General features: G+C 43.5%; 1 long non-coding RNA gene across 1 annotated transcript in view; it reads left to right on the top strand.

The window, feature by feature from the left end:
- LOC132403727 (uncharacterized) overlaps window positions 1-21,067 on the top strand; it is a 40,988-nt gene extending 19,921 nt beyond the window's left edge. The window contains exons 2-4 of the long non-coding RNA XR_009515330.1: window positions 7,435-7,626; window positions 18,194-18,275; window positions 19,343-21,067. This is a non-coding gene — a long non-coding RNA (uncharacterized LOC132403727). The remainder of the gene's footprint in view (window positions 1-7,434; window positions 7,627-18,193; window positions 18,276-19,342) is intronic.
- The last annotated feature ends 544 nt before the right edge of the window (window positions 21,068-21,611 follow it).

Below are 21,611 nucleotides of genomic sequence, written 5' to 3'. Positions count from 1 at the left end.
AACACGATTAGGACTTTTATTTACCAGCAAACAGCAACCACGTTTTAACATACAAGCTTCTCGATCATTCTGTCATTTCTGTGCATGCGCCAAACTCCTTCTAATCGCGTTCTGACACGTGACATGGGTTATCACCACATTTTCCTTTCCTTAAATAGAAAAACAATTAGCAACTTTAATCAAAGAAATGCATAATTTAACCTGTCTCTATCAGTCTCTTTGGGGGTTTATGAATACGAGTGGACCTTCTAAGTGGTTCACACAGTCCTTGTGTTTCGTTGTTATTTTCATGTTTTGTCTGGTCTGCATCAATTAACGGAAACTCTGAAGTTGGCTCTTGAGGTATTTGCGATTTCTTCTTAACAGTGCTCCTTCTTCTGTTCGAACCATGGATGATCTGGATTGTACTTCTTCAAGTACTGTAGCTTTCTGTGTCCATGTGTTCATTTTGTCCTGTATCCTCACTTCATCTCCTTGGTGCAGTTCAGGTAATGGACGAGAACATCTGTCGAAGTATGTTTTCTGCTTTGCTTTCTGTTTATCTTTCCATCTTTTCACTTGTTCACCTTCCTCTGTTCTCAGGAGGCTTTCATTTATTGGCAGATTGGATCTAAAATGGTGTCCCATCAGGTGAGAATCCACATTCAAGTGGATTACTACAAAAGGCTAACAAAGCTTTATAAAAATCATCTCCACTACTTTTTGCTTTGTGCATCGATTTCTTGATATTTCCTACCAACTTCTCAACTAATCCATTGGACTGAGGGCAAAATGGACTAGATGAACAAAGCCCCATTCCTGAGCAAAATGTCTCATGCATTCACCATTGAATTGTGGACCATTGTCTGTGAAAACTTCATCATGTACACCGTGTCTGGAAAAATCTGATTTCATGCATGTAATTACATTCTCTGCAGTTGTTCTGCCTAAACCACACACTTCAGGATACAAGGAGTAGTAATCTGTTATTAATAGATAATCTTTGTTGTCAGTTACAAACAGATCAACGCCTACCCTCTGATCAGGTCTCTGAGGACTAGGATGTGGATGCAGTGGGTCCTTTGGGTTGCTAGGTTGGTAGTTCAGGCATATTTGACAAGAAGAAACCAATTCTGCAATTTCTTGATTCATCCTGGGCCAAAAGATCACTTCCCGTGCCCTTCTCTTACACTTTTCAATACCTAGGTGGCCTTCATGAATTTTCCCAAGCACTTCTTTTCGGAGACTTTTAGGAATCACAATTCTACTACCTTTGTACAATATCCAACCCGCAACAGAAAGTTCCAATCTCTGGTTCCAATATTCTTGTACTTCTGAGGTGCAGTCATGTCTATTATCTGGCCATCCATCCATCTCCACTTGTATTACCTGACTGAGAATTTTGTCTTACTCTGTCTCAACACTTAGTAGTTCCACCTTTTTGGGAGCAACAGGAACAGTTTCTATGACCATATCAATGAATATCTGAACATCAATAACACTCCTGTGACTGTCTTTTGTTGCTGGATCCATTGCTCTGGAAAGTGTGTCAGCCGTGTACATGAATTTTCCAAGTGTGTATGACACGTTCAACGCATATCTTTGCAATTTGTTCGTCATTTGCTGAATTCACAAAAGACAGTCACTTAAAGGTTTATTAAACAATGCAATCAAAGGCTTATGATCAGTTTCAACATCAATAGATTGTCCTGACACAAACTGATGAAATATCTCACAAGCAAACAGAATACTGAGCAATTATTTTTCAATTTGGGCATACCTTGTTTCTGGATTGGATAATGAACGAGATGCATATGCTGCTGGTAGCCATTTCTGATCATGTTTTTGGAGTGATACTGCCCCTAAGCCTGCTTGAGATGCATCGCATGAGATTTTGATGGGTCTCTCAGCATCATAGAATTTCAACACAGGTTCTTTAGTGAGCACTTTCTTGAGATTTTGCCATGCGTTCTCCTGTTCGTGATTCCAGCTCCATTCATTTTTCTTTTCTTTTAGCTGCCTCAATGGAGCAAGCTATTCTGAAAGATTGGGTATGAATTTTCCCATGTAGTTGACCATTCCCATAAACCTTTGAACATCCTTTTTACCTTGCAGTCTTGGCATGTTCTTAATAGCAGAAACCTTCAATGGATCAGGACGCACACCCTCTTTACTGATGATATCACCCTCAAAGGTAAGTTCAGTCACTCCTAGCTGACATTTGTCTTTATTCAACTTCAAGTTGGCCTTGCATGTTGCCTTAAAGACTTGTCTAGGTCTGGCATCATGCTCTTGTTCAGATGATGCCCAAACAATAATATCATCCATGGAAGTATCTATAGCACGTGAATAGTTTTATGGTACACTTCAGGAGCTGATGCAATTCCAAATGGACGCCTAAGAAAAAGGTATCTGGCAAAAGGAGTGTTAAAGGTACACAACTTTGAACTCGGTTCATCTAGTTTAAGTTGCCAGAATCCAGAGGATGCATCTAATTTATTAAAGTACTTTGCATTAGCAACCTGCGACAGAATTTCTTCTTGAGGAGGCAATTTGAAATGCTCTCTTTTAATGGCTCGATTCAAGGCTCTTGGATCTAAGCATATCCTCAGTTTTCCATTTTTCTTATCAACAATAACAAGCGAATCGACCCATTCAGTCGGTTCATCAATTTTTTGTACGACTCCTAACTGTTCCATTCTGTCAAGCTGTGTTTTCAGTTAATCACATGCTGCAAAAGGTACCTTTCTACATGGATGTACTATGGGTAGCACTGTGTTGTCAATTTTAATTGTGTGCTCTCCTGGAGGACAATCAAGCCCTTTGAACAAATCCTCATACTCTTTCATCAAGTTACTGTATTCTGACTCTGTGTCACTGTCCAGAACCAAATCTCTTTTCACCAAATTCAGTCTCTCACAGGCAGCTAAACCCAATATTGACTGTACATTCTTAGGCGTGACCACAAATGAAAGCATGTGCACCATATTTTTGTGTGATACTTTTGCCTCACATGTTCCTTTAACTGGAATGTCTGCACCTGAATGCCCAGCCACATTTATATTTGTCTGATGTAGCTTTGGTCTTGGTATTAATGCATTAATCTCAGATTCTGCAAGAACATTTACATGTGCTCCAGTATCCAGTTTAAACAGAATGATCTTTTGGTTCACTTGCAATGGAATATTCCAGTCAATCTTACTTAGTTTGTTTTCACAAAGCACATCGATATAAAACTCCTCACGGTCATTTTCAAGCACTGCATTACATGTTTTATTTCCTTTCTACTTCTGCAACAGCATGAAAAAATGATTACTCTTACTACAGTTGTTGCACATTTTCTGATACACTGGACTCATTTTAGGTCGGTGCTGCTGCCCACAGCGATCACGAAGTATTTTTCTTTCAGATGAATTCTTGTTCTCCATCAGTTTCGTTGTCGCTTCATTATTTTTTCTAATATGTTCGCGCTTTACAGCGTCTATGCTGCCATTCTTGATAAGCAGCTCTTTAGCATGCAACATTATGGTCTCCAAAGCTTTGCAGAGTGCCACAGCTATTTCCATATTCAGATCTTGTTCCAACAATCTTTCTCTCAGAACATTATCCAGAATGCCACAAACAATTCTGTCTTTAATGAGAGAGTCTGTAAGCTCTGCAAACTCGCATGTTTTACTGTGATTTCTCAATACTGTAATGAATTGATCAATCGTTTGATTAGCTTTATGCTTGCATGTAAAGAATCTGTACCGTTCATACGTCACATTGCACTTTGGTATACAAAATGCTTCAGATTTGTCAATTATCACTTTTAGATTCAAATTACCTCCATTCTCAAAAGTAAAATGGTTATATACCTCAACTGCATCATTCCCAATCATGTGGAGTAGAATTGCAGCTTTCATTTTCTCCGTTTTATTATCTGCTCCGATCGCCGATAAATAAATTTCAAAACGATGTTTAAAGCTTTTCCGGTTTTCAGCTACATTTCCAGTCAGCTGAAGCATCAATGAGGGTTGCAAAACTTTCATTCTTAAAGCTGTTAGCAAACAACAAAAAAGCTAGCGCTCTTTTTTTTTGATTACCTTCACTTCTCCTGTATTAGCGAAATGAATTATTCTGCCAGACTGACTTCTGACACCATGTTGTGCTCTTTCGAAAATACCGTGGGTTACTCATAAAGAAACATATTCTGGAAGAACATGACTAGAACTTTACTTAATAGCAAACAGCAACCACATTTTAACATACAAGCTTCTCAATCATTCTTTCATTTCTGTGTATGCTCTGAACTCTGTCTAATCACATTCTGACATGTGACACGTGATATCACCACAACTTCCATTGACTTCACAACAGACAAAATTCATAAGCAAAGAATAATACAGATGCTACAATGTTACAATAATGCAAAGTGAGTTTCCTCTGCTATTTGCAATGAGCGTGTTAATGTGTTGGAAATTAAAGGGGAAACTTGTGGATACTTAAGTGTGCATTGAACCATTGGAGAGGCCATTTTCTAAATAAGACATGGAGATAAGGACTTCTCTGACCTGATAGACATGAAGAAACATTGCTAAGAAGGAGAACTTAAAGTTTTGCCTAATGTTATTCCCTTCAATCACAATCACTAAAGCAGATAATCTGGCCATTTATCACACTCATGGCCACAGAAAAAGCAGATGCAATACTCGAGTAGCAAAATTTTAATCTAAATAAGGATTTGTTATCCTCTTGACTAGTAGTTATTTCTCAATATTTCTATTAAGTTATTATCTGGTCATTATCACAATGCTACCAGTAGGAGCACAAGCGATTGTTGATGTGAGAATCTGGAGCCAAAAAAACAACCTACTGAAGGAACACAATGATTCAGGTACCATCTGTGGTTGGGAACATATGTTCGCAAATTCAGGTCAAGTCCTGTCATCTGGGTTTTGATGCAAAACCTCAACAATCTGTTCGCCTCCTTCAATGCTGCCTGACCTGCTGAATTTTTATTTCATTTGGAGATACAGCATAGTAACAGGTCCTTTTGGCCCAATGAGCTGTACCACCTAATTACACCCATGTGACCAATTCACCTGAATGTCTTTAGAATGTGGGAGAAAACTCGCTTCACATTTCCTGTATTAAAATATTAGCTGTACTTTAAAAGTTGTTCATTGGCACATTGAGATGTCCCAAAGTCATGAATATGTCCCAAACTGGGAAGCAACATTAGTAAATAAAGTCTCGGAGGCAGCCCAACATTGAGACTGCCGGCTGCTTACTGTATCTCCTCACATGGCAATGAGAATCACCTGCATTTATTGCTCACCACAAAATCCTTCTGAACTGAGCCAGGTTGAAATGAGCAAACACGAGGAAATCCGCAGATGCTGGAAATTCAGACAACAACACACATAAAATGCTGGTGGAACCCAGCAGGCCAGGCAGCATCTATAGGAGAAGCACTGTCAACGTTTCGGGCTGAGACCCTTCATCAGGAATAAAGGAAAGATAGTAAGAGATTTGAAAGTAGTGGGGGGAGGGGGGAATGCGAAAAGATAGGAGAAAACCGGAGGGGGTGGGATGAAGCTAAGAGCTGGAAAGGTGATTGGCGAAAGTGATACAGAGCTGGAGAAGGGAAAGGATCATGGCATGGGAAGCCTCAGGAGAAAGAAAGGGGGGGAGGGGAGCACCAGAGGGAGATGGAGAACAGGCAAACAACTAAATATGTAAGAAGGGGAGGAGGGGCATTAACGGAAGTTAGAGAAGTCAATGTTCATGCCATCAGGTTGGAGGCTACCCAGCCAGTATATAAGGTGTTGTTCCTCCAACCTGAGTTTGGATTCATTTTGACAGTAGAGGAGGCCATGGATAGACATCAGAATGGGAATGGGATGTGGAATTAAAATGTGTGGCCACTGGGAGATCCTGCTTTCTCTGGTGGACCGAGCGTAGGTGTCTGCTTTTTCTCAGCCCGAAACGTTGACAGCGCTTCTCCTTATAGATGCTGCCTGGCCTGCTGTGTTCCACCAGCATTTTGTGTGTGTTACAGGTTAAACTGAGTCAGATTGGTGGGACTGCAGTCACATATGTGGGTGGCAAAGTGACAGCTGGCAGAGTTGTTGCCTCCTGGCCTCAGAGGCCCTGGTTCGATCCTGAGCTCGAGGATGAGCCCGATCCACAACATCAACAAAACAGAGCTTTCCTCTGAACCTGCCTCGGCTGCAGTACATTTCTTGACCCGTAATGTCATCCACAGATCTGCCTGACCATTGAACTCCTCCAGCAGTTTGTTTTTGGTACTAGACTAAAGCATCTGTTGTCCCTTGTGTCTCAGTTCCTCGCTCAAGAGCCAACTCAAAAACTATAAAATCAATGGAAGCAAGTCATTTTTTTTCCCCAATGGGATTCGCTAAGTAGCTGACAATCTAGAATGTGCTATTTTGAAGATGGAGAGTGGGAGAGAGGCAGTTACTGCCATAGCATTTAAGAAGCATGTTTCTTAAAGAAACTGATATAAGACTATTAAACAGTTCCCTGGTAGAGTAGATTGGACCCTTGACCTCACAACCTATATTGTTATAATCTTGCACCTGATTGTTTACCTGTGTTGTACCTACTCTATAGCTGTTACACTTTATTTGGCATTGTTAATGTTTTATCTTGCTCTACCTCGATGTACTGTGTAATGATCCAATCTGTATGAATAATGTGGAAGACAAGCTTTTCACTATCTCAGTAAATGTGACAATGATGAACCAATTCCAATAACTTGAATCAATAATGCACAGAAGGCTACGGACCTAATGTGGGCAAATGAGATTAGTGCAGACAGGTGTAATGGACAACATGGGCATTCTAGGTTGAAGCCCCTGGTTATGTGCTCTCTAAGTTTATGGCTCTGTTTAGGAGTGACAAATTAGAAGATTCAGCACATTATTTTCAAGAAGTCAGCAATATTATTGAAAGGTAGTTCTGTGATATTGCAAGAACTAAAATAAATCTTAAAACTTTGATCATGTTAGCATCTATAGTGCAGTGCCGATGCTTAACACTTTACAGGGCTGTGACCGGAGTTTAATTCCACTGCTGTCTGTACACTGCTACATACCTCGTGGGTATCTTGTGATTGTCTTATGACCATGATGTAATTGATTATCTGGTGAGCGTGATGTAATGGTCTTGTGAGGGTGGGGTGATGTAATTTTCCTGCCAGTGTGAGGTCATGTGATGACCTGTTCCCAGCAGATATAAAATGTGGAAAGCCTGCTGTGATACAGGAGTTTTTGTTGGGACATTGTTTAAATCGTCTGTTACTCCATTATGCTGCATATTTGGTTTCATGACCCAGTTTTGTTTTAAACGGGAGCTTTAACTCTTACTGTAAGATACGTTATTATTGTACCAGCAGTTTTGAAAATCACTGCCAGTTATGTTTGATATATCTTTGATTTGATTTTACAGTCTAAGTATTGGAGAGTGAAGATTTACCAAAGTACAGAAACCCAAAGGATCAATTGAAGTTGGTGTTGTTGGTGGTAATACAGGATCGACCTTATTGGATCTTCGTTTCGGACATAGTAACCTGCATCCGAGACAGCCCCAGCATTGTAAGAGCAGAAAGGGCTAGGTGCAGTGTTACTCACCAAGGAAAAGGTCAGTTCCTTCAAGCCGTTTCTATTTCCTTCTTAGTGAATCTTCCGGGCAAGGCATATTTCGGCTAGGATCTACAGTAATGTCACCTTGTCAAGGAATTCGTTACTTCAGGAAAGTCTCTCCTAATTGACTGTATAAATCATTTGGACTTTCGCATTTATCACTTTAAGAACTGTGTTTGCAATTATTGCTTTAAGAACTGTTCGAATGGCAAATAGTAGTTAACTTCCAGTTAAGTTAGTCATTAGTTTATTTTTCATTTTTATTGAGCAGAGTTTAAATAAATGTTTATTCATTTATTTAAAAAAACCTGTCTTGATTCTGTATTCGTCGTTGCCGTACCGTAACAACGTTCTCCCACAGTGCTGGTGACTGTTAGAATTTTTCATGTTCTCCCCCATGATGGCACGAGTTTCCTTAGGGTGTATCGGTTTCTTCTCACATTCAAAGACATACAGATTGGTAAGGGCTACTAAGCTGTGGGCTTGCTATGTTGGTGCTGGAAGCTGTCCCCACCATGTCCTCAGACTGCGTTGCTTGGTTGTCTTGATGTCTATGTGACAAATAAAGCTCATCTTTAAGTCTTTATCTTGGAACCTCTGCAGAAGACAGCATGACTTCCACATTTAAAGCAAGTTCCAGAAGAAAACATCGGAAGACGAGAAAAGCACCTAGGAGGCGGTTCCCCCTTCCCTTCCCTCTTCCTTGAGCGGAACCAGGCTGACCACAGCTGCATGATCTTCGCCTCTTGCACCCAGTGAACCAGGCCAAGTCAGTCCCACTCCACACACCAGTGTTTCCCCAGCAGGTGCTTGGCTCCACCTGCAGTGGGCAGCTGCGAAAGCATTTCCAGCCTCCCCCCCGGAGTAGGGATAACATTTGCTTTGTTCATTAGCAAATAAGGCTTTCAGCTAATTAACATCTGCCTCGTGCAGTGTGGAGGACAATAGCTAATCTTTTATTGATGTGTGTTTGCTTTCATTAGACAGGGAGGGGCTGGCACTGTGGAGAGGAAAACATTCACTTGGCATGTCATATTCTGAATTCAGGCAATGCCAACCCAGCTCTGTCACAGCCACACAAATTAAAAAGACAATCTCCCTTTGCTTTGTCTTAGCAACATTCGCCAAAAACAGTACAAGAGGATCCGACCCTCTCCGCACAAGTGTGACAAGTTGCCGTGTCCCAACTTGCCACCTCATGGCGTAAATCTGCAAAAGTGTGTTTGATCCTCCTTGGAACTGAACATCCATGAGGGACACTTCAGGCTGCAGTCAGAGCCAAAAACAGAGCTAAGATTGCAAATCCTGGAAATCTGAACGGAAACAGGAACATGCTGGAAAAACGAGGAAGGTTAGGAGTATTGCGGAATGAGAAATGGTTAATATTTACACGTCCAGGATAGCCTTTCTATTGGCTGCACTTTACACTGACAATGACATATAACTATTTCCACCTGCCCACGTCCTTTACTTGGTTCCAAGCTCCACCTTCCTCTCCTATCACTGTTTCCCTTCTGTGGGTGCTACGCCTCTCATTACTTTGCAGAATCAAAGACCCCACCCTCCTGCTGTACTGGTTACAGTTCCGGTCACTCTTCCAGAGGAAGGGTCATTAAACAGGAAAAGACACAAGGGAAAAGATTTATGAGGAAGTTACAAGGAAGGTTTGTGTTTTAAGGAAAGAGCTATTTTTCCCCAGAGGACAAGAGAATGAGGTATTATCCTATGACAGCAAGAGGACACAGATAAGGTGAATAATTACTTTCCATTTTCCAGGGTAAAGTGTATGGGTTTATGGCAAAATGGCAAAATTTTAAACTGGATAGGGGGTACAACTTTTTGTTACACACAGAAACTGGTGGACATATAGACCGAGTTGCCTGAGGAAGTGGTAGATGTGGGCACAATTGCAACATTTAATGTTGTGACGAGCATTCAGTCTGTGATGAAAGAAGCGAAAAGCTGCTTTAACTCAGCAGCCATTTTTATTCTGACAAGCACCGAAACAGACAGGGTGCTGTGACCCGGGGAGAGAACCCATTCTGTCACATACCGATAGGGGAGGTGTTTCTTACACACCCTGGTTACACACATGAATAACTGTATAGCCCAAGCTAAAATGTAACAATAAAGAACAAACACCCTACTATAATCACACAAAAGCATTTTAAAATAAGAACAACAAGTAGCACTGGCCACTAGGAAAACAGGGCTGGTCTGTCAAACTCCACCTGACCCCCCTCCAGGAGCGATACACTGCCCCCTCGTGAGGTGTCAGCCATCCCTGACAACTCCAAAGTTCACAGCAAAGTCCAAAGGTCCTGGTGGTGGTCGATGCCACTGCCTGGGGCACTGGGAGGTGTCTGTAACCTCACCCACTCCCCCCGCCATGGGAGGCAAGTGGCAGGGCACCCAGAGTGTCACCTCCTTCCTTCATCTTCACTGGGTTGGCGGTTGCAGAGGGCAGATACGATGCCGGATGGTTCCGGCGTAGCACGACTGCCTTCTGCCTCTCAGGCAACCACAGCCGGTGTACCACATCAAAGGTGTGGTTGAGCGCCTCTCCCAGTCCCTTCCAATGGCTTCCAAGCTGGGGGGATAGCCCCTTGCTCCAGGTAGGGCAGTAGATCCATAATGGGGCCCCCACCAGGTACTGCTGCATTGGCCCAGCCCCTTCTGGGATGTGTAAGCGTCGCAGCAGTGCACCAACATCTCCACGTCCTGCCTGTACCCGGGCCTAAAAGAAAGCATCTGCGCAACTTGCCCAATGTCTTTATGATCCAAAATGGCCGGCCCACACCAGGCCGTGCACTGTGGGGTAGGGCCCTCCGAGAGACCACCAGGTTGTAACTATTGTTTATGTTTTTTTTCATCTGTAATGGAATTTGTATGTTTGTAATTTCTTTATTAATATATAATTTGTATTCTGTCCATATTACTAATAATAAGATTTAGAAAGAAAGACCACCAGGCGCAGGAGATACCCGTCGTCATTGGTAAAGCTGCCACTGTCGGAACAGCAACCTGTTGTGCCTCTCCAGCATGCCCCACAGAGTATAGAGCTTTGATCTCTGCATTCAGGGTGGAGATGTCCGTCCACTCCAACTGCCTTCCCACTCACCTGGGCCAGCACAGGGACACTCACCGGCCTGCTGCACAGATTTTGGTCAACGGTGGGGGGATGTCTACCTCACTGCTGGCTGTGACCTGAAGCGCCACCATCACCGCTTACCCGCGGTTCCACTGTTGCGTTTGGCTGCTGCAGGTTGTGCTGCGCCGCGGCAGGCCTCTGTCAGGCCGGTGACAGTTGTTGCTGCCCCGGCTGGGGCCACTGTCTAGAGCTGCCCTCCCCCCAGAGGTAGGGTGTTGCCTGATACATCCGCAAGGGCCCCCAGTGGGGCAGCAGGCCCAGACCAAAGAAGCAGGACCCCCGGATGTTGACTAGTCACACCCGGTGTACCACTGTGTTTTTCTCCACCATGGTGACAGCCACCTCTTCCTTCTCATCGCCACACAGTCGCCAGTGACCGTAGCCAGCTGGACCACCCAGGCAACTGGCGGTGGTGGTTGACCAGTGCCCACCAGTGTGCGGCATCTGATGCCCTCCACCTCGCGGTCTACGTACAAGCCTTGCTCTTTCCCCCCAAGTGGCCCACCCGGAGAAGCGACAGCGAAAGGGTTCTGCTGGAGGTCTCGGACAACACCACCCCCTCGGCACTTTCCGAAGGCTGTGGTTGTCGAGGCGTGAAGCTGATACAGGGCATTGCTGGACCATGAGACCTACCTCACAACACCGGTAGGAGAGATTGCTCCTTGGTGTGCATTGGGGCTGGTGGGCACCGATCGGAATTGTCTCACGGGCTCCTCCTGGTCATTTTCCTCTTTCACCTTAGTCACACAAGCCTGGGATCACAACACGCAGCTGTAACCCCCTGGGTCGCCTCAGGCTCGCTCAGCTCGTTCTCGTCTGGGGGGAGCAGCCTTCGGCCCCGCCAAACTGGGTAATCAGCTTGTGTGAATGCTCTGTGATGTCCCCGCCTTGCCAAAGAACAAACAGGGCACCATATGCGATTAAATGATTACAATTTATAAAGGTTACTATAACTGATTAATAACCATACAGTACATATGAAGGAAAAGAAAATAAAGAAAAGGCGCCAAACTTATCAAAGTCCAAACCACTTCATGCACAACCGTTGGAGCTCAATTACTGAAGTCTTCTGGCCACCATTCGATCCCCTCCGAACTCCTCGACTCGCAGCTCAGGACCCTCCGAACTCCTCGACTCGCAGCTCAGGACCCTCCAAAGTGGTCAACCAAGCACATCTATCCTTGTCTCCTCTCCTCAGGGTGCCTCCTGGCCTTGGACCCCCGCTTGGGGTCCATTCCTCGCCCAGCTTACAGCATCACGTCCTCTCTCTCTCTCACCCCCTCGCACCAATCTCCCCAAAAGCCCGCCAACAATAGCTTACAGACTCAGAAGAAAGAACAACATTAATCCCAATTGGTTTACAAAGGAATACAATTCTCGTTATCAGTAAATTTTAACCCAAACAAGCTTCCAGCACTCTCTCGCAACAAAGAAGCATTCCTACTTTTAACAAAACAAGGAAGCCATTTTGATTAACATTCACAGTAACAAAAAAGAAGAAACCCCCCTTTACACTCTCCCCCCAGCAAATAAAAGTCATGTCCTCATGACTATTAAATAACTCACTGACTCCTCCTGCCAACACAAACCCTAACCCAGGCACAAACAGTGACATTGCTTCCCAAACAGTAAACTTCACATGCTGTTCCTCAGGCGCTACATAGGCCAACTTATCTGGGAGATTCCTAACCCTCTGAGACTTCTGTACCCCCTCACCTAAACCCTTCAGGCTTGGACACAACTGGGGATAGCTTGGGCCTGCTACCAACTCCTCTCTCAACCTCACTCATGCTAACTACTAACCCTCCCCACTACACCTGACTCAGTGGGAGAAGGACCAAAGGTCTCTTCCTCAATCGAGGGAAAATCAGCAAAAGGCAGCATGTACCACACATCCAGCACATCATCCTTCAAATCCGTATTCTTCCTCATTTCTGTGATCGGTAGCTGCTGTTTGATCTTCTCCAAACGGAAACACGTGGCCTGCACTGCTCCGGCAGTCGCTTCAGCCTCCTGCAATCGCGATAACAGCTTCTTCTCTGGCCCCTGCAACTCTCACCACAGGCTCTGCAGTTCTGACTCACGCATCCCGGCCATCTCAAACTGGGACGCAGTTACTCCAACAGCTTCTTCCACCCCGACCAGAAAAGCAGCAGTTAAAGATTGGTCAGCCTCCAGTTCAGTATTCACTGCACTTATCTCCAGCTTTTTCTTCCTCATGACTTCTTCCAGATCAACTTCCAGGTTTTGCACTTCATTTGAACTGTCGATGGTCATCTTCAGGTTCCCTTCAAGCTTCCGCTTCCCTCTTCCAAGATTTGTCCGCAATTTCTTCACCTCCGCAAATTCCCCTCTCCAGGCTCTCAGTTTGTTGTTGCCCTCAGTCAGATAACTTTCTTCGTTCTCTCCAACTTGTAAGTCTTCCCACTGGTTCCAGATCACTCTGTCCAGTCTCTCCGTCATCATTTCAAACTTGATTCCATAGAGACTGTCACTCACGAGCTGCGACCTTCGCCAGCCCTGGGATGTGTCCAGGAAACACTTTAACTCTGTAGTTCTCAGCCACTTCTGCAACAACCTCACTTCATATTCTCCTGAGGCAAATCCAAATACCAGGAGGTCATCCACATCTGCCAAAACTCCAAACACCTCCACATCCCCCATGGTCTTCCACATGCCCTACGGGAAGGTTGCAAGGGCTCCGGATATGCCCTGTGGCATCTTTTCGGACCGGAAGAATCCTAGGGAACTTATAACGGCTGTCTGCTCCTCGTCGGCCCTACTCATCGGGATCTGGCAACATCCACTCCTCAGATCCAGCACCTTAAACCACTTCGCACCACTTAGACAGGCCATCGCCTCTTCGGCTCTCAGGGCCATATTCTGGTCACTGACAGTGCGCCTCTTCAGCGCAATATAATCCACACACACGCTGCCTACATCTTCCATGGCTGTAGGGCCCAGTCGCCGCAACCTCTCTCTCACCGAGGTGTCTTCAGCGGTCAACTCCCCTCCCTTGTGGTATTTCGCAGAGTCCAATAAGAGGGTCTCACCCTCAGATACTGCCCCCAGGCCGTACCACCACCAGTTCTCGTTTAAATTCAGTACCGGCCCAATGCTGCTACACATGTCCGCCCAAGCAGCTCGAAACTCTGGGTGCATCGACAATGCCTCCAAACAGCGCTCACCCGCCTCCTCCAGGCAGGCCCCCAAGCGCATCAGCAGGGTATTGGCCCTCTCCAGAACTGAAACGCTGCCAGTCTCAACAGTGTCCGGACACATCAGCATTAACGATTCACGAACCTCTGTCACCCCCACATTTGCCTCTAAGAACTCCACTTTCACTGACCAACAACCGTTGTCTGGATAATCACCGGCATGGGTACTCCAAATCTGCAGTGCCCTCAATGTCGTCAAGGGTAAATGCTTCCAATAACGGTTATAAAACAAACTGTACAGCAACTTAACCGGCACCCCGGTGTTGAGGATGGCTTTAACTTGGCTTCCATCCATCTGTAAAGACACCCAATTGCGTGGTGCCTCTAAGCCTTCAGGAATAGGGTCTGTTCCTTTCGGGAGTTCCTTGGTACATTGCTGGGAACGTGCTCCCCCAGAGGCCCCAAGCCATTCCCCCACTGGGCCTCCTCTAAGTTTCCTGACATCTCTCGGATCAACTGAACAACTGAGGGAGGAGCTGATCCCCTTGACAGATCCCCCTGGCACTGCAAGCAATTTATCTGCCCCCCCTAGCCAAAAGGGATACCCTAAAAAGTTTCCACATGTAATGCTGGAATGCGTTGAAATGCTAAAATTACTCCTACCTTCTCCACCTTGGCCTGTGCTGATGGTGATGTCAGGTGAACACGCTGCAAAATGCACTCAGGTGTCTGCACCTTTATGAAGTTGTGGAGCACAAGCTCTTGCAGGGCAGTGGGAGGGAACTGGAGGTAGCTATGCCAAGCACAGTGGCAGTGATCTGCTGCAAATGCCCCCAGGCTCTCACCCACATGGCGCCGTCTGCTGCCCATTTCTTCCCTCATTGTTTCCTCTGACGGTCTCTGGTCGAACGACACTCCAGCACCACTATGAGGGTCCCTGTAGTCATGCTGCTCAGCTGGCATCAGGTCTAGGAAGGCCTGCAGGGCATCCCCCTCCAGTGCCAAGGCAAGGAGCACCGTCTTAGTGGGGCTCCACCCACTGTGCCAAGCAGCAAGTTTGACTTGCGCCAGGTAAAGCTCCAGGTGGCTGGCACCATTGTATCTGGGGAGCTTGTAACGTGAATTGCTGAGGCCAGCTGGTCTTCCTCATGTACGGGTGGCATCGGTGGTGTCTGCCATTGTGCCTGTCCTCCCATGTCTGTGGAGTTTTGGGCTCCCTGCTGCAGCAGCAAGGGAGGTGAGTGTCGTGCTCTGCTGTGTCACCTGGGTTGGGGAGCCCGGGTGCCACTTGCCCCATCGGGGTTCCCTGGGGAGGCACAAGGCTTGGCTCCCAAGCCCTTGCTCCAGGTCGGCACCCCACCTTCAGGAGCCCAGCCTGGGGATGAGAGCGAGGCATACAACTTGCTCCCTTAATTTGTTCCCCAGGTCTTAAGGTGCTCCATCTGACATCATAGCTCTTCAATCTTGCCATCAATTTCTAATCCCATTCCTAATACCAGTGTGGTGAGCATTCCATCCATGATGATAGACAAGAAAAGCTTGTTTAGCTGAACAGCTGTTTTTAATATGACAAGCACAAAAACAGACCAGGTACTATGACCCTGGGAGAGAACCCACCCAGTCACATACAGTGGAGGTGATCATAACACATCCCAGTTGCAGTAAGGGTGACCCACAAACGCATATGCAAATAAAAGTATAACCCAAGCTAAAATGTGACAATAAATGACCCTGAACATTCCACCATAATCCCACGAAAGCATTTTAAAATAATAGCAATTAATAGCGCAGGCCACTCGGAACGCAGGGGTGGGCTGTTGATGACACTCTGCCCGGAGCACTACAATACTTTTGGACTGGTGGATGGATAGGAGAGCAGGGATGAAGGCCAAGGGCAGGGAAATGGGACTTATTTAGTTAGGCAGACACAAACTTTTCCAGATGCTGGAAATCTCGAGCAACATGCATAAAATGCTGGAGGAACTCAGCAGGTTAGGCAGCATCTATGAAAAGAAATGAACAGTTGACATTTTGTGCCGAGACCTTCCAAAATGGACTATGTGATTCCAAAGAAGGGCTTCGCTTCTGCAAAGTCAACTGTTCACTTGCCTGCACAGATGCCACCTGACCTGCTGAGTGCCTCCTGCATTTCGTGCGTGCAGCTCGATTAGGCAACAATGCTGGCATAGAAGAGATAGGCAGAAAAGTATGTAATCCATGCTGTATAACTCTGTGACTCTGACTTGAAGTCTACAGTAAGTTTGACAATGGAAATGGCTCCAAGTAGCAATGATGGACAATTTCTTTCCTGTCAGCAACATATTCAGATGTGCCAGCATTCACTGTAAAAACCTTGTTAGGATATCTGTCTTCAAAATGCATTGGATGATGGTATGATTAGATGCTGGAGGGGATTTAAGGATAACTTGGTGACTGCTGAAGGCAGAGATCATTAACCCAACTCCAGTCCTCCCATGTTTTCATGCATTATACAATTACTTCTTGCGTAGACACTATTATCGACCTAATGGCTCCGAAAAAAAAATCTACTGATTGCCATGACTTGGGTTACTTTTGCCTGCAGTAATTCACTCAGTTAGACACAGCCAAACTCATTCAGGTTCTATAAAAACTGCTTAGCGACCCTTTTGGAACAAAAATTTCTGCAGCTAAGTTTATAGTTTCATCATTGCAATTCTGTAATATTATTCAGAAGTTAATTGTTGTTTCTGTTGACATTTATAGCCTCTTTCATTCAAGGAATACCTATATTCAGTCTACATAATAAATAATTGGACATATTTATATTTATTGTGCTCTTTATCTTATTGTGTTCTTTTGGGCTGCATCAGATCTGGAGTAACAATTATTTTGGTTCTTCCCTACACTTGTGTACTGGAAATGACATTAAACAATCTGAATCTTCAATCTTGAATATAGTGTACTATATGCATGTCAGAGCTTTGTGGATTGAAAATGTATATTAATCAAAGTAATCTGTAACTCATCCCCTGTACATTCTCTGATTCTTTTACAACTTATTCTGCATTGTTACTGTTTAAACTTGCTCTAGTTCAATGCACTGTGTCGTGATTTGATCTGTTTGAACAGAATGTAAGACAAGTGTTTTATTGTATCTTGGCACATATGACAATAATAAACCAAAGCCAACAGCAAAGCCAGTATTAAGATTAGAAATTGGTTTAGAACAATGTCTACCTTAGAATCAGAATCAGGTTTATATTGAACATCATATGTCATTAAATTCATTGTTTCGGTGAAAAGTCTCTTTGTAAAAGTCCATGTTCATTTTAAATAATTTTAATCTGTATATTATTTCAATGGTAAATGAGTATTAGGAGCTGGAGATAAGAATGACATGGATTTTTGGATAATCACCATTACAGGAACCAATTGACCAGTGAGTACCTGGCTATGTACCCCAAAAGATGGACGCCAGCATTTTGCCATAACTGAACACTGAATCTGCAGATGCTGCAAATCCTGAGCACCACACAGAAAATACTGGAGGAACTCAGCAGGTCAGGCAACATTGATAGAGGGAAATATATGGATGCTGTCTGAACCGCTGATTTCCTCCAGCATTTTGTGCATGTTGAACTGCATGGAATCCAGTGTTAGAGCCCAAAGCTACAATTTCCCAGGAAGTACGATCAAAAACCTGGACTGGGTTAGACCTTGTATTTTCAAAGCTTCTCTATTTTTACCGCTGAGAGATATGATTGTAAGAAATGAAGTATAGACGTTTGTTCAAGATTATCTAAAAAAATTTTAAATACTTAAAATGTTCTAGATTTTCTTAAGCATCTTTCAGTACTTCTACATAATTGCTGATACTTCCTGAAAACTTTTACTGTTTCCGGATACATCCATAGTTCTTGACAATTCGACAGTCAGCCATAACAGCAAATGACTTAGTTGTCTTTCTGAGAATTTTTCCAGGTACTTTTCAGCTTGTTCCCCCCACAAGAGGGATTTATATCATGGCAGGCTGCCACCAAGATTATTCTATTTTATTGTCATATACCTTTCCACCTTAACTTCAGTCTTTTGCTTCAATATGTAAGAATTTTTGGTCAAAATTTAGGACCGTTCTTCTACATTCAACAGGATTTTTAAGTGCAAGCATTTGAAGCATTATTGCAGTTGCCAAGGGCTATCATTTTATGGAATTGTAGTGAAAAGTGCTCCATTCTATTCCTCATCTGATTGGCAGTCCTTCTTTCTTTTATTAGGGGAAAGACAACTAATCAGTACTTTACCGTTCCATGATGGTCTATGGACAAAGCTCCGGTTTGTTATTACAATTCTGGCAAGGTAACTAGATCTAACTTACTATGGCAGTACAAATTACTTAAGAATAGTTCTCACGTCAAGTAAATTTTCATCCATTTTTCTGCAAAGGCTAATAATATTGTACAGTGCATATAGCAAGTGTTCTGGAAAAATGTAAACTATGACTTTGTGCTTAGTATAAAAGAAACTAGTCAATTATTAATTGAGCATTATGATATGTGACTTTGAGAATCAAATCTTGTTAAGATGAAAATTAGCGCATAATGATAGATTAAGGTCAACTTCTAATATGCCAAGTTGCAATGTATTTAGCTTTAGAAGCATTACCTTTCAATTATAAGAAATAGATGTTTAGCATTTATTGCTGTGTGAGGCTGCGTTTTATGAAAGGGGTGGTTTCATAGCATTCCAGGAAAACCTATAAATATGCAACAATTCAATGCCGCACAAATTGTTTGAGAGCTGCGAATATCTTGCCGAATAACAGCATCTACCGATGTGACTGCCAATCATTACATTTTGCTGTCGGCAAGAAAAAAATATTCTTCCTTGCTTAATAACACATTCAGAATTGAATAGGGCAATGTTAGGCCAGTGAATGAGAGCTTTGTTCCCGCAAATCTAAGGCTTTGTAAAATTAGAACACTTCAGTTTTTGCTGATTGATATTCCACACCATGACATAATTAAGAACTAATTTTGTCCTGAAATGCAAATGAATTCTGTCAAAGGTTACTTGTTTTGAAATTGTTGCCGTGATGGATCCATCTCTGGTTACGCAACCATTATGGAGAATTATGCACCTCCCGGAAGGAGCGATGGATTTCTGAAACTGTGCATAATTGTCTGGGTTAGATGACGATCAATCATAAACTGGGGCTAATGGAAGAAATGGTTTAATATAGAGGCCATGAGTTTATGTTGGCTGAGAAATGCACAATTTGGCATATAAACATTGAAATCCATAAGGAAAGAACTGCTGGTGTTGGAAAAATGAAGCTACATAATGTGTTTATACTTGTGGTATAGGTTTCTCTGTATTGGCATCGCTGTGGGTTTATTATTTAATTCTGTATTTTATTTATTTAGCGACACAGTATGGAGAAGGCTCTTCTGGCCCTTCGAACCACACCACCCCAGCAACCCCACAACCCCAATTAACCCTCGCCAAATCACAGGAAAATTCCCAATGACTGATTGACCTACCCAACATGCCTTTGGACCATGGGAGGAAACTCGACCAACGGGAAAAGCCTGCACATTCTACGGCGAGCCTCCTTAGAGAATGCGCTGGAACTGAACCCCAAGCTCTGGAACACCCCAAGCTGTAATGGCATCACACTAACTGTAGCTCCCATTGTCACATGTACCAAGACACAGTGGCAAATGCTACTGCAGCATTAAAGCCAGGACCAACAGGCTATAGGACAGCTTCTTTCTACAAACCATTGCACTTCTAAATTCATGCGTCTGTACATTGCAATTGAGTCACAACACAAAGATTTTTACTCCCTCACATTGCGGGATGGATGTAAAATTTAAATAAATTCTAAAAAAATTTCTAAAAAGAAATCTTGTCTGGCATAATGGCTATACAGATCAAATCATTACACAGTGCATTGAGGTAGAACAAGGTAAAGCAGTAATAATGTAGAATAAAGTATAAAAGCTACTGAAAGAGTCAAGTACAGGTAAATGATAAAGTGTAAGATCACCATGAGATGGAATGCAAGGCCAAGGGCCCATTTTATTGTACAAGACAGATATTCAAGAATCTGACATCTATAAGATAGAAGCTGTCCTTGAATATGTGCTTCAAGCTTTTGTATCTTCTGCTTGATAGGAGAAGGAAGAAGAGAGAATGTCTGAGAAGGGTGGGGCTTTTGATTATGCTGGCTGCTTTACTGAGGAAGCAAGTATAGACAGAGTCTATAGAGGGCAAATTCTCTGCAGTGGGAAACCTGAATGCAGACTGTGTGACTCTTGTACCTGATATAATTAAGATGAAGCTTCAATCTCCCAGTACATCTCATTATGGTCCTTGGGCTTTATTTGTTAACCTGTACTGCACTTTCTCTGTAACAGTAACACTATATTTTGCATTTTCCTTTTGTAATACCTCAATGTACTTATGCATGAGGGAATGAACTGCCTGGACTACACAGCAGCAAGAGTTATTCTCTGTATCCTGGTCCATGTGACAATAATAAGCCAATTACCAAATGCTACTTTCACAAATAACTGTTTAGTCTGCAAATCTAACTCTGAGAAGTGGGAGAAGCACATAAATAAGTATCTTTTTTATTACCTAATCATGAATCATGTTGAGAAGGTAGCAACAGTGCACTGTTCAGCATCTGGTAATTTGCAATAATCTGGCCCAAGATGACTGAATCATTTTAGTTGTCCATCCTATTTCCACTCAGACCTTTTAGTTTTTGGCCTCCATCACTGTACCACTGAAGCACAACATAAGCACTAGTGGCAGCCCTTACCTTCTGACTATGTACATTACAGCCTTCTGGGCTCAACAACTTCCACCTTGAGTATCAAGCAGTAGCAAATCAAGGGAACTGGGCTTGCTGTGGTGTTTAGAAGACATTTCATCACATATCCACAAGGCTTCTTCAGTTCTGATCCATGGTGGGTAGTTTTCCAGCTTATAAACTCTGTGAGTTGTTTAAAGGTATAGCAATCACATGAGGGTCATTAAGAGTCATAGAGGTAATGACAGGTTCATTGGTCATTAGTCTTATCTTTGCATTGTATATCAAACAGTCGTAAATCCCTGAACAGAGGGGGTGGGGTACAACACCACTTATCAGCTACTTACAATGCAGTCTTAACATCTTGACCCTGGCATCTGGTAGAGGCATTGGGTCTGCATTGTAAGTAGCTGATAGGTGGTGTTGTACCCCACCCCCTCTGTTCAGGGATTTACTACTGTTTGATATACAATGACCTGGATGACTGAGAGCCTTCTACCTTGAATCTCCCATTCCAATATTCACTTCCTTTATCTCTTCTGGAATATTTTCCGGATGATTAGATTAATACTCCACTTTTATTACACAGAGCAATATGTTTTATAAGTGAACTTGCTGGTTTTAAAGCAAGCAGAAAAGATGGCAGAAAGTCAAATTCACAGTAAAGGTTGAGTCTACTGTCATCTATACAAGTAAATGAATGCACAGGTGCCCTGTCATTGCTTAGAACTCAACACTGGGTTCCAAATACTTTGGTCTAGCAAGTTTAAAATATGGAGTACGTAAGTTCAGAAGGAGCTGACCATGGTAGACAGGTGATTGTCAACAAACTGCAGGTCTGACTGTACATTTCAGGGAGTTTTATAGGCCAA

This window comes from Hypanus sabinus, chromosome 13, assembly GCF_030144855.1.
Source record: "Hypanus sabinus isolate sHypSab1 chromosome 13, sHypSab1.hap1, whole genome shotgun sequence".
NCBI classification, from domain to species: Eukaryota; Metazoa; Chordata; class Chondrichthyes; order Myliobatiformes; family Dasyatidae; genus Hypanus; species Hypanus sabinus.
The sequence above is the reverse complement of the archived record's forward strand: the minus strand, read 5'-3'. Positions and strand labels throughout refer to the sequence as shown.